Raw genomic sequence first — 10,602 nt, 5'->3', positions numbered from 1 at the left:
CACCACGCACACACACAGAGACCCACCACACACACACAGAGACCCACCACGCACACGTGCACACAGACCCACGCACGCACACACACAGAGACCCACCACGCACACACACAGAGACCCACCACACACACACACAGAGACCCACGCACGCACACACACAGAGACCCACCACGCACACACACAGAGACCCACCACACACACACACAGAGACCCACCACACAGACAGGCGGAGATGAGAACCAGAGGTTGGAGATGAGAGACAGAGGGGGGAGATGAGAGACAGAGGGGGGAGATGAGAGACAGAGGGGGGAGATGAGAGACAGAGGGGGGAGATGAGAGACAGAGGGGGGAGATGAGAGACAGAGGGGGAGATGAGAGCCATCGGGGGAGATGAGAGACAGAGGAGGAGATGAGAACCAGAGGGGGGAGATGAGAACCAGAGGGGGGAGATGAGAGGCAGAGGGTGGAGATGAGAGGCAGAGGGTGGAGATGAGAGACAGAGGGGGGAGATGAGAGACAGAGGGGGAGATGAGAGACAGAGGGGGGAGATGAGAGCCATCGGGGGAGATGAGAGACAGAAGAGGAGATGAGAACCAGAGGGGGGAGATGAGAACCAGAGGGGGGAGATGAGAGGCAGAGGGTGGAGATGAGAGGCAGAGGGTGGAGATGAGAGACAGAGGGGGGAGATGAGAGACAGAGGGGGGAGATGAGAACCAGAGGGGGAGATGAGAGACAGAGGAGGAGATGAGAGACAGAGGGTGGAGATGAGAGACAGAGGAGGAGATGAGAACCAGAGGGGGAGATGAGAGCCATCGGGGGAGATGAGAACCAGAGGGGGAGATGAGAACCAGAGGGGGGAGATGAGAGACAGAGGGTGGAGATGAGAGACAGAGGGGGAGATGAGAGACAAAGGGGGAGATGAGAACCAGAGGGGGGAGATGAGAACCAGAGGGGGGAGATGAGAGGCAGAGGGTGGAGATGAGAGACAGAGGGGGAGATGAGAGACAGAGGGGGGAGATGAGAGCCAGAGGGTGTGGGAGATGAGAACCAGAGGGGGGAGATGAGAGACAGAGGGTGTGGGAGATGAGAACCAGAGGGGGGGATGAGAGACAGAGGGGGAGATGAGAACCAGAGGGGGAGATGAGAGACAGAGGGGGAAGATGAGAGACAGAGGGGGAGATGAGAGACAGAGGGGGGAGATGAGAACCAGAGGGGGAAGATGAGAGACAGAGGGGGAGATGAGAGCCAGAGGGGGAGATGAGAGACAGAGGGGGAAGATGAGAGACAGAGGGGGAGATGAGAGACAGAGGGGGAGATGAGAGACAGAGGGGGGAGATGAGAGACAGAGGGGGAGATGAGATACAGAGGGGGAGATGAGAGACAGAGGGGGGAGATGAGAGACAGAGGGGGAGATGAGAACCAGAGGGGGAGATGAGAGACAGAGGGGGAGATGAGAGACAGAGGGGGAGATGAGAGACAGAGGGGGAGATGAGAGACAGAGGGGGGAGATGAGAGACAGAGGGGGAGATGAGAGACAGAGCGGGGAGATGAGAGCCAGAGGGGGAGATGAGAGACAGAGAGGGGGAGATGAGAGACAGAGGGGGGAGATGAGAGACAGAGGGGGAGATGAGAGCCAGAGGGGGAGATGAGAGACAGAGGGGGAGATGAGAGACAGAGAGGGGGAGATGAGAGACAGAGGGGGAGATGAGAACCAGAGGGGGGAGATGAGAGAGAGAGGGGGAGATGAGAGCAGCATCGCACCTCCGATTAGCACCGTCGGCTACGTACGGTGGGAAAGAAGTTCAATATACATTTATCTAGGCGTGGATTAAGACCAGGAGTCTTGTTTTCTTTTTAAGGGGAGACCTGAGTTTAGATACAAATGCACAGCAGCAGCAAAAAAAACGGTGACGAAATTAAACCGTTTAAATATATATATGAATAAGAGAACACGTGAACAAAAAAACACACTTTAATTTTCTAGAATATCCATTTTGATTATGTAAAAACATTAATGATTTTAATTATATTATTTAATTTGTGTTTTAACACACGTGCCTGCAATTTGCAATTCGTTTCTAAAGCATTTGCATTCATAATTGCCAAAAATGTTCTCTCTGCAGTAGTTTAAAAAAAACGCGTGCCTAACGTAGCATATATACAATCCCACTCGCGATGCGAAGATAAAGGCGCAGCCCTGAAAGTTACCACCAATCGCCGCTGCTAACGGAGTAAACCTCCCCTCGAGGAGAGCTCTATGAGAGCCCCTTCTAAGGAGGGTGCAATTTGTTTAGCTCTACTCATTCACGCCGGCCAAGCGTCTTGGGAGGCGGTGGTTCTCAACCTCACTGTATACCCGTCGCTGAGTTGAACACGTGGCGATTTGAGATCTTGGTGAGTGCGAGTGCGCGGGTGTTCCACGCGATTGCAGACGACGTTTCGTTGACAAGCAAAAACTGCACGAAAGTGCACAAAGAATCATGGACAAATGTGGCCACCCTTTGGTTGGGATTGCGCCAAGAGACAGCGAGAGGACCACGTGATCTAGAGCTGTGGTTGTCAAGCTTTCGTTTGGCTCCTGCCGTCAGCCCCTTGTTGAATTTAGTTTCAACCGAGTTACCCCCCCCCCTACTCCTCCTCCTCCTTGCCTGACCCACAAGGACTCTGAGTAATAAATGTGTGAATAGTGAACATCAATTTTGTTTAATCAGTTGTCCATTCTGTGAGGTTATCCTAACTTAGCTGGTAACTGGAAAATCACTGCAAGCGAATACAAACAAATTCAACGGACGCCCGTCGCGTGCCGTGCTCCTCGCTGGCGGCACTTGCCCCAACAATCTGTGAAGGCTATACGGGTGGTGGTGGTGGTGGGGGAGTATCTTTGCCTTTGTTGTGTACGTCGCGCCTGGCAGGACGATTTTACGTCCCACCAAGTCGTGAGCGGAGTGACTCCCCCCTCGCCCCCCACCCCCCCAATTCCCCCCACCCCTCAATCCCCCTTTCACCCCCACCCCCAACCCCCATAATTCGTCCGTGAATGAACGAGGCTTTAAACGCGGCGCGGCCAGCGGCCTCGCCGCTGCTCCCCGAGGTAGGGCACCGTCGTTTCCAACGTCGTCTTCCCGAGAGGAGGAGAGAGACGCCTCCCTCCCTCCCTCCCGCAAAACCCAACCATCCCGACGCATCCGTGCGAGCGACTTTCTCCTGTTGGACGCACTGCAATTTGACGACGCACAAGCGGGCAATCTCTACGAGTCGGGTGCTCTTTAACTAATTTTCACGTTCGCCGATGAGACATCGTCAGAACAAAAGAATGATTAACTTAATTTACCACTGCCCCACGTGCAGTGGCCCACTGGACGTACCGCACCATCAACAGAACAAAAGAATGATTAACTTAGCCCCACACCCCATTAATGTCCCCCACTTGGCCCCGCCCTTCTTCCCCCTTTAACCTGTATTTAAGCTCGAGGTTCTCAGAGCCTCTCCACTTGATCAGCGATCTTGCTGTGACTGTCCCACCTGAAGACGGAAGCTTGATGTTGCCTCCGAAACGTCGTGAGAATTTTTTTGTATTATTATTTTATCCCCATTCTACGTGGCGGTGACTTTACCGAAAGAACCAAGAAGAATAAGACATCGTCAGTGTGTGCGTGCGCGTGTGTGCGAGAACCGCCACACATCTGAAACCATTGACGATGATGATGATGGTGGGGGGTGTTTTCACTCTTTGTGTACTGTCGGGGTGTTGGGGGAGTGGGGGGCGGACTAAAGGTCACCAAGTGGCCGTAAGTGGCCCACTGAACCCCTGGCGTTGCGACGCGCACGTGTTTCGTACGAGCTCTCGGGTCTCGTATGTCCCCGGGTGACGAGTAGGCGCGTACGTGCGTGGGTTGCTACGTTGCGCGCGGACCGCGTGAGAGGTGGAAACGGCTCCGTGGGAGGAGTGAACTAATCACGGGGCTGATGGTGGTTATTGCTATTATTATACAATGACCACAAGACCGGAGGGGCCATATTCACATCTTTCATGAAATTGCCAAAACGCAACCCTATCACCGAGCGCCCTGGACTCTCTCCTTCGTATCGTTGCCTTGTCGTTGTTGTTGATGATGGGCGGACATTTGGCGTATTTCTTTTTTTACGATAATTGGACGGAAATGAAGACCATTGAAAGAAAAAAGCGCCGAACAGCTCCTTCAAGTTGAAGAGCGACACTTGCCGCCTTACTCACGACAGCGGTTCCAGGCGCCGTGGTATAAACAACAACAACAACACCAGACAACGACAACGATGCACCTAGAAATGAGCAAGCGCCTCGAGATTGAGAACATTTTAATTTGGCTCAGATTAACACGAACGACCATTCGAGATACTTATTTTTTGCGTGTGTTTTTTTTGTGACAACACAGGTCTCCCTTGCGAAAGAGCCATTTGTCCCAACCGGCTCTCACTCGCTTGGTTATATATATTTTTAAAGTTTCGTTGTTAATTTGATCGACGAAAAATATCGATCGCTCAAAGGGCGCCCCCAGCTTTTGGACAAATGTGGCAGTCTCACGACCAGCTGTGAAACCTCCTATCCTGGAGCCTCCTATAGCTCTATATATATTTTTAAAGTTTCGTTGTTAATTTGATCGACGAAAAATATCAATCACTCAAAGGGCGCCCCCAGCTTTTGGACAAATGTGGCAGTCTCACGACCAGCTGCGAAACCTATCGTGGAGCCTCCTATAGCTCTATATATCACCCATGCGCTATGAAAACTATACCCTTTTTTATTTGTATTTTACCATGTGGGGCCCACAGATCTTTGTCGGAAGCGACCTGGCTATCACACAAATGATGGCTCGAACGCAGTGGGCCTGTCACGTGGAAATTCATAGCAGTCGCCGAATACTCGAAAGGGCGCGTTGATTCTTTTTAACACTTCGAAGGGGGCGTTAACAAAAAAAGCAAAACACCACCACCATTGCCACCACCATTGCCACCACGACCTTGATCGCGATCGGCGCGGCGGTCGCGATGGTCTGCGACGCAGCGCAGAGGTCGGGAGACCAGGGCGGTGACGGAGGGCAGTGGGGGGGAGGTGGGGCGAGGCGTGACGCCAGTTTTGCGCGGTTGCTTTATCCCGTGGGCAGTACCCCCACGCGCGCGATATGAGCCGCAAAGATTACGTGCGAAATAAAAGCGTGGATTTTTTTTTGTAATATATAGAAACAAACAAATTATTATTAGTAGCGTCGCTTTATTTATACACCCGACCCGTGCGGGAAAGCCTCGCGCACTTTCGGTGATGTCTTTATTTAGTCACTGAGCGAAGCTTCTCTGTGGCAAATGCTAATCTGGGTGCTGAGGAGTCTCCCTTGGGGGTACGGTGAAGCGGGGCCATTTGGTGGCCTTTAGTGCGCCCAACCCCCTCAACACTCCGACAATATACAAATGGTGAAAACACCACCCATCATCATCGTCATCATCGTGCCGCTGTCAACCCCTCAATGGTGTCAGATGTGTGGCGGCCTTCGCACACACGCACCACACATTGACGATGTCTTATCGGCGAACGTGAAAATTAGTTAAAGAGCACCGGACTCGTAGAGATTGCCCGCTTGTGCGTCGTCAAATTGCAGTGCGTCCAACAGGAGAAAGTCGCTCGCACGGATGCGTCGGGATGGTTGGGTTTTGCGGGAGGGAGGGAGGGAGGCGTCTCTCTCCTCCTCTCGGGAAGACGACGTTGGAAACGACGGTGCCCTACCTCGGGGAGCAGCGGCGAGGCCGCTGGCCGCGCCGCGTTTAAAGCCTCGTTCATTCGCGGACGAATTATGGGGGGGTGGGGGTTGGGGGTGGGGGTGAGGGGGATTGGGGGGTGGGACGGGGATTGGGGGGTGGGAGGGGGATTGTGGGGTGGGGGGGATTGGGGGGTCTGGGAGGGATTGGGGGGGGGGATTGTTGGGTGGGCGAGATTGTGGGGTGGGGGGATTGGGGGTGGGGGGGATTAGGGGGTGGGGGAATTGGGGGTGGGGGGAATTGAGGGTGGGGGGAATTGTGTGTGGGGGGAATTGGGGGTGGGGGGGAGGAATTCCGCTCACGACTTGGTGGGACGTCAAATTGTCCCGCCAGGCGCGACGTACACAGCAAAGGCAAAGACCCCCCCCGCCACCACCACCCGTATAGCCTTCACAGATTGTTGGGGCAAGTGCCGCCAGCGAGCAGCACTTACGTGAAGGCGCCCGCGCGGCACGCGACGGGCGAGGTGAAGTATGGTCGAACGTCTCTAGACCCACGACCTGCAAGGCACCTCTGTGAGCACGGTCGGCTACGTACGGTGCGAAAGAGGTTCAACATACGTACATACAAGGCGTGGGTGGGAAGGCCATCGTCCAGCAGTGAATTTGCAAAAAGTAATATATTGTCAATGTGTGTGTTTCACGTCGCCGGGTCTGCAGCGCGGACGGGCGTTCGAGTTGTTTGTGTTGTGTGTGTTGTGTGTGCTATGTGTGTTGTGTTGTGTGTGCTATGTGTGTTGTATTGTGTGTGGTGTGTGTTTTGTTGCGTGTGTTGTGTGCGTTGTTTGCGGTGTGTGTGTTGCGCGTGTTGTTCGGGTTGCGTGTGGCCGTGGTGTTTGTATTGTGTGTATATATTGTGTGTGTTGTGTTGTGTGTGTAGTGTGTGTGTATTGTGTGTGTTGTATTGTGTGTATGTTGTATTGTATGTAGTGTGTATTGTATGTAGTGTGTATTGTATGTAGTGTGTATTATGTTGTGTGTGTTGTGACCGTGGTGTTTGTGGACATGGCGCGGGGCCACCTCTCTTATCGCCCCACCTCCTGCCAGGCGTCGCGGGGGGGGTGTCGAGGGGGGTGGGGGGAGGGGCCAGGGGGGGGGGGTGTCTGGTTCTTATCTGCCCCCCGCGACCCCCTCCCCACAACCCTAAGCCCCCTTCCCCTCAATGTTAATCCGACGATCGCGTAACTCGTTAACTCGGCGTGAGATAAATCCGCCGGCGAGTTGGATTCCCACACCCGGCTGACGTTGTTATCGGCGACCACCCCACCTTACCCCTCCCCTCATTCACCAACCCGCATTGACCGGCGTGGTGAAGTATGGTTAAACAACCACCCCACCACTGATCATTATATAGGCGTAGAATTGGCCGAACAGCCCCAAACGAAGACCTTGCTGACAAGCAGTCCCGATTATGGGGTCGCAAATGTTATTCTTTGCGTTTTTCGGTAAAGTCACGTAAATACGTTGAAAGAAAATAACATCAGGATGACGAACGCTTGTGTTGCGATCGAAACGTCGTAGTTTTTTTTGTTATTTTCTTTGAACCTATCTACGTGACTTTACCGAAAGACCCAAAGATTATGTATCCAATGCAGTCACGAAAGATTTACGTCAACATTTAGTCGCATATGTTGTTGTGCTCGACCAAACGTGGCAAGAATTTAATACATTCGGCAACAAGGCGTTCCTAAGAAAGTAAAATATATCAACATGAGAAGCGGCGTTTCGGGCAATGGCCCTTCTGCGTGGGCCATCATCGACCATGATCAATCCACCGCTTGACGAAGGCCTCTCCAACCCTCCCCCCGTCCGTCTCTCGCGATCCTGCGATGCAGCAGCACCACACCCATCGCCTGCGCGGGGCGATCTGATTTTCACCGCTCCATCTCGCCGGCGCGTCGTCTCCCTTCACGGGACGCGTTTGCGATTGTTGGCAGCCTCCTGAATGCCAAACAATTGCTCATAGCTCACCCTTAAATCGCATCCACTGGCGCGCACATACCATGGCAGTATAGATTGGGGATAACCTGATGCACAAGTGGACAGTTCACAGCTCTCCCGTGTGTGACCGTGGGTTTATCCAAAACAGATCGTACGACGTTTGACAACGCAATGCCCCAATCCACAAATACGAAAGGAGACATCGCCGCGATGATGCACGCCGCTGCTCCAGACGCCGTTGTCCGGGCTTGACCACGTGTACGTGAAATCGTAGTCGATACTCTGCATCTACACCGGCAGTCGTACGAGAAAAGTAAAAAAAAAAATTGTGATTATCTGTGTAAACCATTTTCAACGACTTGCAAAACAGTTTTGCCAAACCTTGGAAAATGTTTTTGCCAAACCTTGGGAAAAGTGGTATTCACTGACCAAGGTGATTGTGAAACAATGACGCGAGCGGCAGCGGCCAAAGAGTAGGAGCCTCCGATGTGACGCACAAAATAGGTAAATGTAAATATTCAGCACAACAAAAAACACCAACAACAACAACAACTAAACCCAAAGGTAAGTCGATTAAAAAGCAACAGTTGGACAAACGATATTCTGTAACTTGAAAGATGTCACGTTAATAATCGTAACAGTTATGTATTCATTATATGACCACGTCACCGAAAGCTGCTCATACCCAATACGGTGACCAGACAATGCTCAGCCACTTTGTGAATCCACTGCTGGATGAAGGGCGGTTACACGCACGCGCGGCGCCGTTTGGCCATACTTCACCAGGCCGGTGGAGGCGCGGCGATGGGCAAGGGCCGGGTCAGGGTACCAATCGTTCCGCTCACTGCATGACGGTGCGGTGTGAACTTCATCCGGCAGTGGATTGACCGATGGACTGTAGTTAAACGTATATATGTTAATTATAATAATCGTAAATTATACATTTATGGACACGCCTCACAGCACACATCCAAGCGTGATTTTTTTTATCATTATTTCAGAACAAATGGACTCATCCCGAGTTGAAGCGAGAATTCTTGAATCCAGATTTTCCCGAACTCCAGTCCTCGCGGCACCGCCAGCACCACCGCCATCCACGGCTTCGTCTTGCCGCGGTTTACCAATTTTCTCCTCTCACCAGTCACATACAAATTAACTCGTTGCACGCTGCACGAGCCCGATGATTGTTAAACACGCGCCACGTGCCGCGCCAAGCAATTATTAACGCTGTCGATTCAATTACAGATTGAGCTCGCAGTGTGTGTGTGTACGTGTACACTTGTGGGGAGCGGTAGCGCAACGGCCAATACCAGGTACGATTATCTGAACCGGTCCTGGACCTCCTCTAAGGTCCACTCAGCCTCAAATGAGTACCTGATGCAGTCTGTAAACATCGCCACTGGGCAGGCAAAGGCGACCGGGCGCGGTGCTGGTCACCCATCCCCTCGTGTGCCGTGCCGGCCTTCATAGGTATTCGCTAACAGCGCTTGCAGTCTGTTAAGGCTCTACGGGGTATCTTTGGTTTTGTGTGCACGTGTTCCACGTGAAACAACGAGATAATTGCTTAGCGCGTAGCAACGTGTGGGACATCAGCGCTGGTTTCACCGTTCCAGTTTTGTGATGCGCGCGCTGCGTTGTTACGTCGCGCACGTAAGGGCACAAAAATAAGGCGAGGAGATGGCCGGGAGATGCCAACAATAACAAAAAAAAGAGTTCGGAACGGCGTTCCGGACTATTCCGGCTGCAATTAAACGCTGTTACGCACTTAACACCAGAGAGAGAGAGGGGAGGCTGGGGAAGGGGGGGGGGCTGGGGAAGGAGGGGGAGGCTGGGAAAGGGAGGGGCTAAGGCGAGGGGGCGGGGGGTTAGGAAAGGAAGTGCATAATGAAAACAATGTTAAGGAAAACCATAATAACGATAAGCTATCAATAGATAAGTTAGTGTGGCAGGGAATGGGGGGAAGAGGCATTTTTTCAGTGGGGGGGGGGGTAGAGAAGGGGGATTAAGTGGTGGTGGGGGGGGGTGGAATTGGCCGATAACAGCTAATGCACTGTGATAATGAGTTTATTTCATTAATTGTGCTAAATAAATATACAACACGCGGTGCTGGTGAGCCGCTGCCGATTAGCCGGAGCGATTCGATCTCCAGGCGGCGCGGCAGTCGAAACGATGGGGGCACGCTCCTTACAATCCCCCCTGGCTCCGACGTGCGGTGCAGGGATAAAGTGTGGGGACTCCCACCCTTTGTTTCAAGACGTCTGGCAAGCGTGAAAGAGTAGGCCAAATACACCCCCCCCCGCCACTTCTAGAGAATCTCTCCAGAGACGTAGGCGTGTAACTCCAGTACTTTGAACTTGTTTCGCACCGTACATAGCCAGCCGTGCGAGTCCGGACGTTGCGATGGGCGGGGGCGAGAACAAAAATCAAAACACGCCAACGGGAGTCGTGAAAGAGACATTGCAGGGCCGCGCCTCTATCTTCACGACGCCTCATTCACGGGTGCCGGGGGTATCAGTCAAGAGTCGCTCCCCCCCCACCACCACTACCACGTGGACATCGCGAGCTATGGACATTGCGAATGGGTGACGGAGTGTGTGGTGATGTCCAGTGAAGTTGCAGACATTCACCGCAGAGCCCCACCTCCAACATAGCAAAACGCAGCGCGATAAATTGACGATTTGACCCAACGAACTCAAACGCTCAACGCATTCGTCGATGCCTGTAATACTGGAAATATATATTCACGGGTAACACCCCGATTGTACGCCTCCCCTTTTTACGTCGCTTCGCAAATACGTCGTCACTTTATAATGATCAACACCGATCTGCGTCGGCTCGACCCCGCACTCGCGTCGCCTGCAGCGTCGTCCTCCCGTCT

General features: G+C 52.9%; 1 long non-coding RNA gene across 1 annotated transcript; it reads right to left on the bottom strand.

The window, feature by feature from the left end:
- Positions 1-7,839: 7,839 nt before the first annotated feature.
- Positions 7,840-9,492, bottom strand: LOC142930611 (uncharacterized). Its single transcript, XR_012946569.1, has 2 exons — positions 8,410-9,492; positions 7,840-8,012 (listed from the first exon to the last, which is right to left on the bottom strand). It is a non-coding gene; the product is annotated as an uncharacterized LOC142930611 (long non-coding RNA).
- Between the last annotated feature and the right edge of the window lie 1,110 nt (positions 9,493-10,602).

Source organism: Petromyzon marinus, chromosome 1 (assembly GCF_048934315.1).
Source record: "Petromyzon marinus isolate PM22_M1 ecotype Great Lakes invasive population chromosome 1, UKy_Petmar_22M1.pri1.0, whole genome shotgun sequence".
NCBI classification, from domain to species: Eukaryota; Metazoa; Chordata; class Hyperoartia; order Petromyzontiformes; family Petromyzontidae; genus Petromyzon; species Petromyzon marinus.
This window is presented reverse-complemented; position numbering and strand designations above follow the sequence as displayed.